A 17037-nucleotide genomic window follows, 5' to 3' on the forward strand; every position below is an offset into this window, starting at 1 on the left:
GTGCTTGTCCTAGGATATCCGGCTGGCAAATGGAGGTCTGTGAATTTAACTTAGGCTCTTCTTAATCCAAAGTTTATGTACTTTGTTCGACACTCAGCTGCCTTCCTGTAAATGCACAAAACAGCGGCGTTTTTCAGGGGGAGGTAAACTCTGGGGACTACTGAGCCTGGACAGTTGGGAGGAGGATAAGAACATAATTCCAAAAGCTCACGGTGAACACAGGGAGAGGTAACCTGTTAAGTAGAGAAATAGGGAGGGGGGGTCGCCCTCTACCAGGTGATTATTTCCATGTCCTTCAGACTGACTTAATCTAGTGGGGGACAAAGAAACGGAGCCCCTGCTCACACTCACAAGGCACATTGCCTTTCAGGACAGTGCTCTAGGGACAAGGGTCCTGGAAAAGGCCATTCAAACTCTCATCTGTCAATGGCTGAGCAAAGAACATGTTTGATTCAGCAGTGGCCCAAGAGGCATACGATTGACAAACAAATCCGTGACCAGAAGGGAGCCAACGTTTGTATGAAGCTGACATTCTAAAGTTGAATGTCTGGTTTCAGGAGCCATTTAGAGACTAGAAGGCAAGATGTAGGCAAGGGAAATCAGGATGTAGAAGGGAGGCACTAAGGCAATACTCAAAATGGGCCTTTGTGTGGTGGTCTGACCAGTGTTTCTTAGGCAGATAATGTCTTGAAACATGTCCAAGGACCGAGGTTGGTGTGCTATGATGTAGAATTCTCCAGACAGCAGGGGGTAGGTAGAATTTGACTCAGGGTGAGAATACAGGCCACAAATGTGGCAGCCACATGGGCCCAAGTGAGTGAAAACTACCACGCTGAGGAACGTGTAGGCTACAAAGCAACAGAGCCAAGAAAGACAAGAGCCAAGTGTTCCCCGAGCTCATATTCTCTGCCCAGGTGACCCTGCTTCTCATTCTTCTGCTTCCTGATGGAAAACCAAGAACAACTTTTGCATTCAACAGCGCACAGCACCACGCCCTATGTGTGTCCTTCATCCTCCCCACTGAACCCATGTTGCCCAGTCGAGTCTCTCCTCGTCATGAAATGGTTTCCTTCCTTGATGCATTTGAACGTGTTGACTTCAGTGTGGTCTTTCTCTTCCCTCTGATTTCTCCTTTTCCAGTTCCTGAATTTCCGACCCTCTCAGCGTTCCTTAGAGTAGGTAGGGCCATATTTATGCTTTAGTATCTGTGGGTGCTGTAACACAATACCACAGGCTTGGTACCTTATAAACTGAGGAAATCTATTTTTTGTAGTCTGGAGGCTGGAAGTACAAGATCAAGACAATGGAAGACTCAGTAGATGGCCATCTTCTTGCTGTCTATATAAGACAAAGTGGACAAATAAACTCTCTGGGGGTGTTAAAAAATAATCTATCCATGAGGATCCATCTTCATGATCTATTCAACATCCAGAGATCTGGCCTCCAAAACTATCACTATTGGAGTTAGGATTTTCAACACTGACATTTGGGAAGGTCACAGACAGTCACAGCAGTGTCTGGAGCTAAAGGGTCAGAAACCCTCCCCACAGACTCCACTTAGAAACCCAGGCTGACCTTCATTGCTGAATTCAGCAAGTCACATTGGAGGAGGAAGGCAGGGAGGGAGCATAGGTAGGTGATGACTCAGAGCAGATGTGCCGGATGGCAATTCTGCCCACGTTTCATGAGTCGGAGCTAGTCACCTGGCTGTCTAACAGCGAGGGAGAAGGAACAGCTGGGAAGAACCAGAAGATCTTCACTGGGCTGGGGAGAACTGTTGGTTCCCCAGAGGGAGTGGTAGCTGCCTGTGCCTTGTCTGAGGTCTCATTTGTCACCTTAGCAACCAGCCGGCTGTCTTTAGGGTCCTCAGGTTATAGCCTCAAACTTGGCCTTCCCTGTGCCACACAACCCCCCCCCATAACCCCATTTCCAGCTCTGAGATGCATCTGGGGGACTTCTGTCCCAGCACTTTCAGCTCTTCTCTCTGCCGACTCCCCCATTTAGCCATCTTGGGGAAGGAGTTCTTTGAAACTCCCAGCTCTTCCTTTCACAGCCTGCAAATGCCTTTTCATTCTGTGTGGAACCTATTGATCTTTCCATCCCCCTAGCTGTTTCCAGTGTTCTTAATTGTGTCACACCCAGGTTCCTGCCAAATGATGATGTCATCTCCTCATCTGTAGTTTTGGGCCCAAACCTAGCTGGTTTTCTAAAATTAGATCATACAATCGTGCTACTCCCCTATGTAAAACCATTGTGGTTTTCCTGCAACTCACAGAATAAAGTAAATCACATGGAGTCACAGGGGAGATAAAATTGTGTTGAGAGGAGCTAGATATGGATTGGTAATCCTAACCCACTACCCACTAGCTGTGAGTTATGTAACGTCACTTTCCAGTCCACGCAATGAAGATGACTCCTTCCTCCCAGAATTGCATCCTATTTCTCTCAAACCACATGTCTGCCACCTGATTGGTGAGGAGCTCTGGAAAAGTCATCTAAACACCTGATTAAAACCCAGGCTATGGAGCCAGCCATTTTCTGACTCTCTTACCTCTTACTCACCTGTCTGTTCTGCTTCAGCCACATAGCTCCTCCCTGTCACAGAGGAAAAGAGAACTCAGGAGAATTTTTGTTTGAGCAATGAAGCATCTTAAACGTACTTGCCAGAGACTGGTCATGTGATCCCATTCAATGCCAGGGCCAAGAAGACAAAGCCAAAAATATTTCTGTGAACAGCATGATAACTGATCCCTTTGGATTACCTCCTGCTGGATCAAGCTCCGCTATTTGGATTCCATGACTGCAGTTCAGACAATCTCATCAGGTTGTCCTTAGCCTACTTCAAAAGAGGAGGCACCATACATCTCCAAGATAAGAGCTGACTTCCCAAGATGCTCTAGCTATAAGGAAGCAGACTATATTTTAACTACGTGTGCTGGTTATAGGTAAGAAAATTGAAGGCCCACAAAGGATAGGACATATCCATCTTGATATTTAACTGACTCTCAGCTTCAGCATGGCTATCCTGGGGTGACATTTTTCCCTTCCAGTTAATCCCAATATCCAGGTTTATTTTCTCAGGGGCTAGTGTTTCCACTTAGTTTCTATATAGCCTTCTTGATACAATGTCATGGACACCTTCCCCAGTTCACCCCACAGAACTGAATGTTCCCTCCTTCCATTTCATCAAGTCCATGTGTGAATTGTATTGGCTTATGTACCTCTCTCTTTGGAAGATTAAATTTACTCGAGTATCACAATGGCATCTTCACTGTCTTGTATTATCCATTCTAGCAAGTGACATTTGAACTTGTGATACTGGATAAGATTCTGTACCTGAATGATGGGAAAAAACAATTTCTATAGCTACACAGACACAGAGGAGAAGAGTTCATACCAGAATTCCAGGCTTCTGACTTTCTAAAAATCGAGTCAGTTCATCACTAATTTGTGCAGTCTGGCCTTGAACTCTTGCCTCAGCTTCTGAGTAGCTGGGGCTGTATGTGCAGACCATGATGTGCAGCAAAAGTTTATGATTCTTTTCCTAGTCACTTTCTACCATTTGTAATTCTCCAGTCTTTTAGGAGAGTATTTAATCCCTCTGTTTGGAACTTGAGACCACTTCTGATCAGATCTCCCTCTTCTGGTCTTCATTAGCTTTGCTGACTTGCTTTGTGTCTGTTTGGTGCTAAAACCACATTTCCATTCAAGATGGATTCTTCCTCTAAACAAAAGGCTTTTTACAAAATCTAATTATTTTAACCTTTTTAGTGTCAGGCTACAGAAAACAAATAGGCTGATTCTGGCTTGCAGTTTGACAGCTTTTGAATTAAAGGAGTATAAATGGCTTTGGGGGCTTAATGTATTGCCAAGACTGAGTTATTCTTGAGCTGTCTTCTATGAAAATGGTTTGTAAACTGTAAAGTGGCCTGTAAGTATGATTTGGAACATCAGTACTTGTGCATAGTACACACTGAATAAGATTTGGTGAATGAATGAAGACTCCCTTCTCCTCTTGGGAACATACTTACAAAGAGAATGCTTTTGCTTTACTGGGTTGCACATCCTGCTTCACATACGTCACAGGAGTGTTTTCATGAGAAACACTACCCCCTGAGAAAATAAACCTGGATATTGGGATTAACTGGAAGGGAAAAATGTCACCCCAGGATAGCCATGCTAAAGCTGAGAGTCAGTTGGATAGCAAGATGGATATGTTTTATCCTTTGTGGGCCTTCAATTTTCTTACCTGTAACCAGCACACGTAGTTAAAATATAGTCTGCTTCCTTCTAGCTAGAGCATCTTGGGAAGTCAGCTCTTGTCTTGGAGATGTATGTTGCCTCCTCTTTTGAAGTAGGCTGAGGACAACCTGATGAGATTGTCTGAACTACAGTCATGGAATCCAAATAGCAGATCCATTTTTTCATGTCTTCCTGATAACAAGCAGTTTATTGGCAAGATTGTGTTCCGGTCAACAGCATGATGAATGCCTCATCTGCTCTATAGGAGGAGTAGACATACTGTGGCCTGTCATCAACAAGCCCAAGGGCTATTGGTACCATCCTCCTCATTTGAAGTAGATCACCTTACCCTCACTACCCAGGCCCTCTGGGAATAGTGAGTTTCTTGCTTCTAAAAGGATCTTAAAAATACTCAAATTGCCATGTTTTGAGTGGGTTATTCTGGATTGTAAACATTTTGACAGCAAATCCCATTGTCTAAGAGATGTTCTCCATTTTGACCCCACTTATTGAATATAAAGTTCCTATTATATCCAGGTAGTATCTAACTTTGATGGACAAAACATAAATACAACTACTTTGAAGGGACTCTCCAAGCTTTACTGGAAGAGATTGTATAATAGGTTACCTATGCCCCATAGTTCTACTTGCCTGGTTCCTCAGAGCTTATTCACACTACAGTTGTTTGGTATCTTACATCATATGACATTCTCATTCATAGACTCTATGAGGATTCTACTTCTCTACATTTTAATTCCTAGGAGAAGCCAAGTGACACTTGCATTGGGCTTAGTTTAAGTTTGACTCATAGAATGCATAGATTAGAAATGCCTTGGGGGCTGGAGAAGGATCAGTGGTTAAAAGCATATGCTGGTTTTGCAGAGAGCTCTAGTTTGATTCTTAGCACCCACGTGAAATGGCTGACAATTGCCTGTGACTCCAACTCTAGGAGGATCTACCTTCTTTTGTCTCCATGGGCACCTGAACTCACACACACACACACACACACACACACACACACAAAGAAAGAAATCTTGACAAGGAGAAAGGCGAGTTGGAAGAATTTTACAGTTCTGTCATCCCTCCCATGGTGCTTTTGATAGGGATCCAGGGATGGCAAGTGCCTGAGCAAGACTGGAGTCCAGGTCCCCTGGCTTCTTTGTATACCTATCTGAGTCTAACAAATTTTCTGATTATTTATTGTCCGTCATTTACCTTTTCCTCTTCACTTGGTGACAAGACTATGGTCTCCATCCCTTATCAGATCTAGCTACAAAACTTTAGAGGTCAAGGTAACCTAAATTCCTAGTTCTTAGGTCAATGGCTTCAGGTATCTAGGTGTTAGTCTTTCAGGCTGATGTACTATGGCTGATAGGAAGATAGGGAGGGGGCTTCCTTAGTACCCCCTGATATCAAGATAGTTCATCTCGGATTGCTGATAAGTAATAATTACTAGGTCTTCCTAATTCAGTGAGGGCAGGTATTGCAAGGCCAGATCAAGGTGGGGTGCTAGTAGGATCATGGGAAGAATTCTTCTGTCTGGAGGTATTTAAGAAGCAGTGGGAGTACTTACAGAGTTCTATATCAGACTTTTAGAATTCTCTCTAGCTCACCTTGAAGATAGATGAAGATGTTGGATAACTTCTGATGTTGATTTTCGTTGCCATGCTTATTGGTACTACCTGCATAGCTCTTGGTGACTGGCACATTTGGGACATGAGAGAGAGAGAGAAAATTAATCCATCTCCCCCTTTCCTCACAGTTTTTGAGAAGTGGTAGTAGTGGGTACAAAAAGCTTCTATTGAAAGGAAGGGTGCAACATCCAGCCTTTAGGTGCCAAGTGGAGACTAAGACCATGAATTAATGGGGCAGTCGGGGCCTGGAAAGAACTAGAAACAAATGTCACTTTCATACCCACCATCTTGGTCTTCTATTAGAATGTTTCCGTTTTCAATACTTCCCTCTAATACTCTCTTATTGAATTTGGATATCCACAGTTTCATGCTCATATGAGTCACTCAAGTCAAGGTTCAAATCCCCACTGGAAATATGGGTTTGTATTGATTGATTCAGTGGTGGAAGTTGTCAAGACCATCCCTCAGTTGGCAGGAGCATGGTCTTTGGAGAAGCTGTGTGCCCACAGTCAGAAGAACTTTACATCCTCTTGAGGTGGGTACAAGGCAGCTGAAGGTGCGATCCCCAGAGACCCATATCTGCATGTGGTAAGGAGGAGGGAAACATGGTTCTGACTGCTTCTAGGACTTTTCAAAAGGGCACCGGGGCAATTGCAGAAGGATGCAGCTGGCATACAGAATTTCTTGGGCTGCAAGAAAAATTATATCCTGTATATATATGTTTCTAGGAGCTTTGTAGTCATCTGTGATAGTATATGGTTTATTGAAGTTTCCAGAGTACTTTGATTATATTTCATTCTTTTATCTCTCCCATAACTTCCAGAGAAATCATTGCCTCCGTTTTGTAAAGTAAAGCTTTATTGATGACTTGTGTGGAATCACATAACTCAAATATGCCAAGTAGAGACTTGGAGCAATCCCTTCTTCCGGCTTGTTGCTTTTTCTCCTACTGTTCAACTCTTCTCCAGCTATGAAATATTTTATTTTCATGATCGTGGTTCATTGATTAAAAAACAAACTCAGTCCAATCAACATATCAATCGCGTCACATCTTCTCATTTATTGGTGGTCACAGAACCTTAATATCTGCTTTTACGATGCTGTACAATAGATATTGAGAATGCGTTTATGCTATTTAAAGGACACTTTGTGTCTTTTAGCTAACATCTCATTTTCCTTCCCATACCAGCCTATGGTAACCAGTATTCTACTTTCTGTTTCTACAAGTTCGAATTTTTTTTAGATGAAATTGGGTCATGTAGTATTTATCTTTTCTGTGCTTAGGCTATATTTATAGCATTTTAGTCAGTTTTACATCATCACTGTGACCAAAATACCTGGCAGGCACTACCTGACTCTGTTTTTGGGTCCATGATCAGCTTGCTCTGTGGCTGCAGGTCTGTGGTGAGAAGAACACGGTTGTAGAAGGTCACAACAGAGCAAAGTTGTTCACTAGGTGCAGTCAGGAAGGAGAGAGAGGAGTGGCTAGGATCCTAGCCAAGAGATACCCCTCAAAGACTTTCTTTACTAATCCCCTTCCTCTAAACAACCCCACATCCTAATCAACCATTCAGTATGAACTCATTAAGGGATGAACTAACATCAAAGCTGTTAGTCTCCTCATGATGCAATCACCTCTTAGTGATTGAATCTACCAACCGGGGACTCAGTATCTAACACACACACATCTGTGGGGATGATACTTTATATACAAAATCCCCCTGCCTCCACTATGTATAACATACAGCATGTCTTCTAAGTTCATCTATGATTACAAAATGACAGAATTTCTTTCTTTTTAAATGCTAAATAGTATTATCTGTATCACTCATTTTCCTTATCTGTTTTGTTGATGGACACCTAGATTGATTCCATATCTTGGCTATTATAAATAATGCTTTAATAAGCATGTGAGTCAGATGTCTCTTTGATATACTACTTTCATTTCCCTTAGAGATGTACCCTGTAGGGGGACTGCTGGAGTATCTGATAGTTCTCTTTTTAATTTTTTTATGGAACCTGGACACTATTTCAATAATGACTATATCACTTCTATTCTTACCAGCAATGTGTAAAGGAGCCTTTCTCCACATTCACCTCAACACTGGCTTTTGTCATTTTGATAATAGGCATTCTAACACGTGTAGTGTAATAGCTCTTTGTGATTTTACTTTGCATTTCCATAGCAACTAATGACGTTGAACTAGTTTTCAAATACCTGTTCATTTGCATTTCGGCTTTGGAGCAGTATCTGCTCTGGTTCTCTGTCCAATATTTTGTCAGGCTGTTTCTTTTCCTGCAGTGGATTTCTTTTGAATTCTTATACATTTTAGATATTGACTCCTCCTCACATATATAGTTGGCTAATATTTTCTCTATTCTATATTTTGCCTTTTCATCCTCTCACAAAGTTCACTTCCTTTTTTAATTTGATGCACAGATTTTTTTTGTTTGTTTGGTTTTTTTTTTTGGTTTTTCAAGACGGGGTTTCTCTGTGTAGCTTTGTGCCTTTCCTGGGACTCACTTGGTAGCCCAGGCTGGCCTCGAACTCGCAGAGATCTGCCTGCCTCTGCCTCCTGAGTGCTGGGATTAAAGGCGTGCGCCACCACCGCCTGGCCTGATGCACAGATTTTTAACTTAATGGAGTACGATTTGTGCGTGATGCATGTGTGTGTGCGCACACGGGTGTTTGCTTTTGTTACTGGTGGTTTGTCTGGACCAACATGAAGAGACTCTTTGTTTCCTCCAGTAAGTTTTAGTCTCTCCCCTACACCACCAATCCATTGAGTTGATTTTTGCATGTAGTATGAGAGCCCATTCTCCCATACTAACATACCTGGGCTCTCTAGCACTGTTCAACAAAGACCAACTCTTCCTCCATTGCATATTTTTGGCATCTTTGCTGAAGATCAGTGATCATATGGATTTATTTCTGGGCTCTATATTTTCTTTCTTTGGTCTGTATGTCTGTTTTTATGCCATGCCCATGCTGAAGTCTTGTTTTGTTTTCTATACTTGCTTAAAAATAGATCTCCCTCTGTTGGCCAGGCTGGTTTCAAACTCATGGGCTGCAATGCTATCTCTGCTTCAGCATCCCAGGCAGCTGGGATTGCAGGAATATGCCACTTTATCTAAATACTATGTGGTTTTTTAAATATTATAACTTTGTAATTATTAAATTGGGTAATGGGGTACTTTGTTCTTGCACAATGCAGTATTTATGGCTAGGATTGTTTTATATTTCTATGGGAAAACTTATTAGATTCTTGATGGGGATTACACTGAATCTTCAGATGGGTTTGGGAAGTAGGGACACATTGAGAGTGACAGCTCTCGTAACCCACGAACACAAGATACCTTCCCACTACTTGCCTCTTCTTTTGCTTGTTTTACCAGTGTTTTCTAGCATTCAGTGTGTAAATATTTCACTTCCTTGGCTAAATTCGTTCCTCCTTTTCCACACTATTGTCAGCGGGACTTTTTTCTTGCTTTGGGCTTTTAGAAAAATCTATTGTTACTGTATAGATACACTACTGGTTTCTGTGTGTTAATTTTGTATTTTACAACTTTACTAAATTTTATTCTTTCTTAACACTCCTGTTGTTGCAGTTTAGAATTTTCTTTGTGTAAGATCATGTAATATGCAAATGCAAATGATTATATTCCAGATGTCGTTGTTGATCTCATCTAATTATTCTGTGTAGGACTTCCTCCAGTAATATGCTGACTGGAAGAAGAGTGGATATGTTTGTCTTTTCCTGGTCTTCAAGAAAAAGCTTTTTAACCTTTGGCCATTGAATAAGTTGTAAGCTTTGAGATTTTTCTATGGCCATTATCATACTGAGATGTGTTCCTTTTATACCAGGGGTTCTCAACCTTCCTAATGCTGTAACCCTTTAATATAGTTTCTCATGTTGTGGTGACCCCCAACCATAAAATTATTTCATTGCTAGTTCATAACCGTGATTTTATTCTTGTTATGAATCATAATTGAAACACCTGTGTTTTCCAGTGGTTATAGGCAACCCCTGTGAAAGGATTGTTTACCTCAAAGGGGTCACGACCTATACCTGGAAAACCACTATTCTATACCTAGTGTTTTGAGAGTTTTTATCATGGAAAAATATTAAATTTAATATGCTGATACAATTTCCTTCTCTTTTGTAATATATCATACTTATTAATTTGTATTATGTCAAACCATCTTTTTATCCCAAGGGTAAGTCCCACTTAGTCACAGTGAACAATCCTTTTAATACCCTGTTGAATTCCGTATGCTAGTCGGAAAATACAGGGTATTTTTACCACCCTAGAAACTCTCTCTGCCTTTCCTATTCATTCCTTTCTTCCTTCACCCATGAGAAAACAATGATATTTTTATTGTCTCTATGGTTTTGTCTTTGTCGATATATGTCATATAGTTAAAACCTTACAATGGTTCATTTTCTATAGCTTAACTGAATACATGGGACTGTTATTTATAAAATGGAGGAGTTTATTTGTCTCATAGTTCCAGAAATTGTAAGTTCTAAAGTACATGTCTATATTATTGTCAAAGGCCTCATGCTATATCATAATGTAGCAGAAATCAGAGTGGCAGGGAAGGACTTGTAGACTAAATTTAATAATAAAATTTAGTTGCAACTGCTAACTCAGTCTTGAGAGAGAACTCACTACCAGAATAATTAACTCAGTCCCACAAGAAAGATCACCACAAGTGATGTCACTTTTGAATATTTAATCATCCCCCAAAGGCCCCTCCCAACACTACAATCTAAGTCAGGTTTCAGCACAGGTTTACAAGGCACACATCCTAATCTAACAGCCTTTTCAGGATGGATTTTTGCACTTAGTAATACTCATGCATTTATGCTTAGTCTTTTCATGGCGTAACAGATCATTTATTTTTAGTGCTAAGTAATACATCATTTCTTTTTAGTACTGAGGTCTGAAAGTACCACTTTTTAAAAAACTATTTGCCTCTAAAGGGCAACTTGGTCACTTCTAACTTGTAGCAATTATGAATAAAGCTGCTGTAAGTATTCATCTAAAGGTTTTGATGCAGACAGAAGTTTTCAACTCCTTTGGGTAAATACCAAAGAGTATTATTACGAGATCATATGGTAAGAATGTTTAATTCCTAAGCAAGTGCCAAATTGCCTCCCAAAGAGGTGGTGTGTACTGTTTTCCATTCCTACTGGTGGTGAATGATAATTCCTGCTGCTTCATAGCCTTGCCAGCCGCTGATGTTGTCAGTGTTACACATTTTGGCCACTCTCATTGGTATGTAATGATATGTTATTGTTGTTTTAATTTGTACCCCTTATAACATATGATGTGGAACAGTTTCTCACGTGCATCCCTGCCATCTGTCTCTCTTCTGTGCTGAGGTGCCTATTAGGATTGCTTTGAATCTGGCTGTTTCTTTGCTTGTTATTGGATTTTAAGAGGTATTGGTATATTTTAGATAGCATCTTTTACAAATATTTTCTCAGTTTACGGCTTGTCTTCTCATTCTCTTGATGTCTTTCTCAGAGCAGAAGTCTGTAATTTTAAGGAAGCACACTTGCCCACTCCCTTGCACTTCTCTCTTTCTTTCTTTTTTATTTTTTTGCGAATCATGCTTTTGGTGGCTTTTCTAGAGAGTAATTTTTATAACCAAGTCCATCTGGGTATGTTCTTAGGTTGTCTTCTAGTTGATTTACAATTTTTCATTTTATAATGTAGTTCATTTACTTATCTCAATTGCATTACTGTAACAAAATGCCACAGATTGGGTAAATTTGCAAATAGTGATTTATAAATACTATAAATTGTTTAATTCTAGAGTATGGACACCTAAGATCAAGAAGCAAATGGATTGGATTGTACAATAAAGTATCTCTTCTCACGGGATGATGCCTTCTGGCTATATCCTCATGGGACAGAAAGGGAAGGCCTCCTGGAGGGGTGGATGTTTGTGCTTCACACCCAGAAGAGGTAGAGGGACAGACAAAAGGGGTTAAGATGCTTCCCTGCATCCCTAATATAAGGTGCCAGTCTTCCTGGTGAAAGCAAAGTCCTGATGGCTGGTCACTTCCTGATGCCCTGGCTTCTTAACAGAGCTGTGCCATTTAAGCCACTGCATCTAGGCTGTTTGTTTTTTAACAAGACACTACAATGTAGCTCTGGCTTCCTTGGAACTCACTATGTAAGACAGACTGGCTTTGGACTTACAGAGATCTGCCTGCCTCTGCCTCCTGAGTGCTGGGAAAATGGTATGTGCCCCATGCTCAGCATTGTTGTTGTTCTTTGAAATGTTTATCATTTTATACAATGTATTTTGATCATATGCAACTCCCACTCCCTCCCTCCATATTCCTCCTTCACTAATATATTTCCCTTCCTGCTTTGAGTCCTCTTTGGAAAAAAAAAAAAACCTCACGGAGTCTCATCGGTGCTGCCTATATGCACGTGGATGTGGGGTTATCTATTGGTGCGTGGGGAACATGCCGTTTGCCAACCTTCAGATAAAAGTGGCCCGCCCCCCTGTAGCCGTCTTCAACTGTGCCTCAGCTAGGGGTAGGGCCTTAGCAGCCCCTACAGCAGCGGTTCTCAACCTTCCTAATGCTGCGCCCCTTTAATATAGTTCCTCATGTGGTGGTGTGATCCCAACCCTAAAATTATTTTATTGCTATTTAATAACTGTAATTTCGCTACTGTTATGAATCATAATATAAGTATCTGATATGCGGGATATCTGATGTTTGACACCTGTGAAAAGGTCATTCAATCCCCAAAGGGGTCACGCCTCATAGGACGAGAACCACTGCCCTACTCTGCGCTCATTTTTAATCACAGTGTCTGTGAGTCCATGTGTGTAACAGCCATGTCATGTACACAGGACAGCACTTCACAGTGCCCTTCTCCATCTTCCAGCTCTTCTGGTCTTTATTCCCCTTCTATGATATTCCTGAGCCTTGGTGGGGGTATGGAATGGAGCCCAACATCAATGTCCCATCTACAGCTGAGCACTCAACAGCTATGTAGTTCATAGCACTCTGAACAGTTAGGAGTCTCTGCATTAACTACCCCCCCCCCTCGCCTCTGTGGCCATAAGAAGCTCAGGGTTGACAGAAACTTGCATCTGAACCTCTGGGACATGTGGGGCAACACTTGAGTTAAATTTTTAAGGAAACATAAAACTCTATACCATTTTTAAGTCTGTGAAAATCCAATTCTAACAGCATTTGTTGAAAATAGCAGCCTTGCTCTGTTGTACTGCCTTTGGCCCTTTGTCAAAGACCAATTACCTATTTTTGCATGTGTCTATTTCTGGGTTCCGAAGTCTGTTTCATGAATTCATCTGTTTATTCTTTAACAACACTACATTGATTTGATGGCTGCAGATTTATACTAAATCCTAAAGTCAGCCATTTAGCTTCCTTCTTTCTCTAACATTGTTGCATGTTCTTTTGCTTCAGTATATGAACTTTAGATAACGTGGTGTGCCACTAGCTGCAGAACTACTTGCTGGTGGCTTTTGTTGTGATTACAATGTGTGTGTATGCATTTGATTGGGGAGAGCTGGCCTCTTGACAATAGTGGCTGCTCTATCCCCGCCCTTATCTAGTTTCTCATTTGACTTTATTTATCAGGGTTTTTTATTTTACTCATCAAAATTTTGTGGTTTACGCCACATAGTTTTGTACATGTATTGTAGGTTTTGAAAATCATATTTCATTTTTGAGTGACTGTGAATACTTTTTAAATTCTACATTTAATTTGTTCGTTGATGATGTATATATAGACAAACAACTCTTAGCTTTGTACTTAGGCTCTCTTAAATTGATTATTAATTCTAGCAGTTTTGACATTAAACTTTTTCTATACAGATGCGGTATATATCTAGTCTCTTGGAACTTCTTTAAACATGGTCTTTGGTGTAAAGTAATTGTATTTTAATGGTTCTAAGTGTAGATTTACTTTACTCTATCCTGCTTTTGTATTGAATTGTGCTTACTAAAGCTGCATGTCTGAATATTTCATCAGCTTTGGAAAATTCTGACATTTTTCAATATTTCCTCTATTTTCATTACTCTTTTGGAATTTTGACTTGATTTATTCAAGATTTTCATCCTCTCTAATTTCCATTGTACCATGTTACAAAAACATAAAGATTATCTATCTATCTATCTATATTCCTAGGTATATGCTTGTGTACATATACACACTTATATCCCTTATTCAGTGACATTTCTTTGGAGGTGTCTTCTGTCATGTAAGTTACCTTTGAAATATAAGTATTAACAAAATTATAAAAATGAGGGAGAAGAAGTAAGAAATCACTGCAGAGCCTTAGACAATATTATAAGGCTACACCATGAATAATTTTGTCCAGCATATATAATGGCTTACATAACATATCTCTTTGAAAACATAAATTGCTAAAAGTGACACAACAAATCAAAATCTAAATAAACTCATGTCTATTTAAAGAAACTAGATTCTCAATCTAAAACTTTCCCACAAAGAACATTTCAAGATACTTTGTTTCACCTATCAGTTCTACCAGACATCAAGGAAGAAATAATAATGATTCTTTACAAACTCCTTTCAAATGTAGAGGGGAATAGAGGACTTCCCAACTCACTCAACAGTCACCATCACCTCAATACTTACGCCTCAAAACTATGCCATAAGAAATGAAAGCTAAGTAGTATCTATTATTAACTGGGGTACAAATTTAAATAACAAAATATTACCCATCAAATCTGTCAAAATATGACGGATCCATTATCACTAAGAAATATTTAATCCATGAATGCATGCCTAGCTTATCATTTGCAAACCAACCAATGTATATAAAGAAAATAATGGCTTAGAACATCTCAACATATGCACAAAAAGGATTTAGCAAAATTTAATATTCCTGTTTAATAGAAGTTCACAGTGAATGAATAATAGAAGAGAACATTCTCAGTCTAACAAAAGGACATCTATAAAAAACCTACTGTTGGCATCATACTTAATGCTGAACTGTTATGAAATATTGATCCTTCTTCTCTGTAATCTAGAAATGGACAGAGACTTTTCCCTTTTACTGTTCCTTTTTAACATTGTTAAGTAAATTTGAATCATTTTAATAAGACAAGGAAGAATCATAAAGGGCACATAAAATTAAGAGGAAAGAGGTAATAACATATTCTGTAAAACTCTAACCGTAGTCCTCCATAAACCACTAGAACTAGTAAGTGAATTTAGCCAGATCATAGCATGTAAGGTAAATATACAAAAAGATTTGGGCTATATATACTTTATGTACTCATAATGATCAAGTTCATTTTCAATATGTGACTTTCAATAATTTTAAAAGTAATAAAAAGTCAAATATCTATGATAAAATAAAACAAGCTATCCATGCCTCTTTACCCAAACTACAGAGTGTACTACCATAAATGAATGAAATCCTAGAGATGGCCAGAACACACTTATGGATTGAAAATTGTCCTAGTGTTAAGCCATCTGTTATCCCTAGGCTAATATATAGATCTAGCATAGTCATAGTAAAATAATAATGGATATAATAGGTCTAGCACTATCCAAATACAAGCTAATTCAAAGAACTAGACAAGATTGTTCAAAAATGGATATGAAATACATGAGCTTTAAAATTATTTTGAAAAAGAATAAAGTTGCAGGACTTTCGTAATTTGGTAAGTTCTAATATAACCAAGCCAACATCCCTCCTCTGTAAGGTTGATAAATGAATCCATGAGAATGGAATCGGGAGCTTCTTCTGGTGTATGGGTGGCTGGCTTTTAAATGAAGTACAAACATCTTTTTAATTAAATTTGCTTCATACAGTTGGTATTTCTATGGAAGAAGGAAACCCAGAGCCTTGTCTTTCTCAATATCAAACTTAATTTGAGAAAATCTTTGAGAAGATGTCACTTGAAGAGAATGGAAAAGGCATAAATAAGGAAGACAGTGAGGAGTGGTGGGAATCCATTCTAGTGACTTCCATTGTATGAACTGTGTTAAGAATTGAAAACAAGTTCTGCTCACCAAAACAGACCCTTGAGATAATAAAACACAGACCAGGGAAACAGCTACATAGGGTACATCTACTTTTTGGGTTTCAACTTTTGGGGATTGTGCCACTTTTTTGTCAGCTTAGGAATGCATTCATTAATAGGCTCAATGTAACTTATTAGTGCCTGGGTATTTTGTGGGAAAGTCTTTTTTTTTTTTTTCTCAGAACATGGGATGAATCATTCTGTTAGAAAAAGTTATTTGACTTTTCAGATTCCTTGCAAAATGTAACCATTTTCTCAGTAGCGTTAGGTGAAAATATAGTCAGAGTATTAAAGAGAACAACTTACTTCACAATTAAACAAGATTCTGCAGCTAAATCTGATCCACTCCTTCAGAAAGCAAAGCCTGTTCCTGCTAGGGGCCTGGCTAGGAGGCATTACTACAAAACTGCTGCCAAGAAGCAGGCTAATCTCTGAAATAAAGGGATAGATGGAGCTCTGGGAATGAATGCTGACCTGCCATATAGCTTTAGATTCTGGCTATACACACACACATGTATGTACCTATATGTGTACCTGTACATTTTTCCCCAACTTCAAGGGTAGCCATATGTATGCATTGCTAACATTTACAGAGATGACATGTTTTCCTCTAAGAATAAAGCAATACTTAAACTTAGAATTCATCATAACATTTGTATGCGATATATCCAGGAGATTGGTGTTTATTAGCAGAAAATGTTTCCTTGCAAAAGGATACAGCTGTTTATGCTGTTTAAAAATCAGTGCTTTTAATAGGAATTTGTTCTAGTAGCTTCTATTGTATGGGCAATGGAATTTTCCTTCTCCCTGTCTAAGAGTGTGAGTTTAATGCCTCCTCACTGATCCACCCTTCAACATCTCTGAGCAGGAGAAGGGTGAGACATCCTGTAGGCAGATCAGGATCTTTGGTGGCTTCACATCCTAGCCTGTTAACTGCATGTATCTTGGAGAGCAAGAGGCAGAAGAGAGGACAAGAAAAGAAAAGAATGGAAAAGAACAGATGATACCAGAGGAGGGGAAGACATAGAAAGAAGACATAGAGAAAAAGGCATCGAAAATGCTACTCCTATATCTCATGCAGGCCTCCTAGCTGCTGCTCATTC

General features: G+C 39.6%; 1 protein-coding gene across 3 annotated transcripts in view; it reads left to right on the plus strand.

The window, feature by feature from the left end:
• Positions 1 to 17037, plus strand: part of Cacna1e (calcium voltage-gated channel subunit alpha1 E) — a 304112-nt gene that overhangs the window by 189526 nt on the left and 97549 nt on the right. The gene's annotated exons all lie outside the window — the stretch shown is intronic.

This window comes from Peromyscus eremicus, chromosome 15 (assembly GCF_949786415.1).
Source record: "Peromyscus eremicus chromosome 15, PerEre_H2_v1, whole genome shotgun sequence".
Classification (NCBI taxonomy): domain Eukaryota; kingdom Metazoa; phylum Chordata; class Mammalia; order Rodentia; family Cricetidae; genus Peromyscus; species Peromyscus eremicus.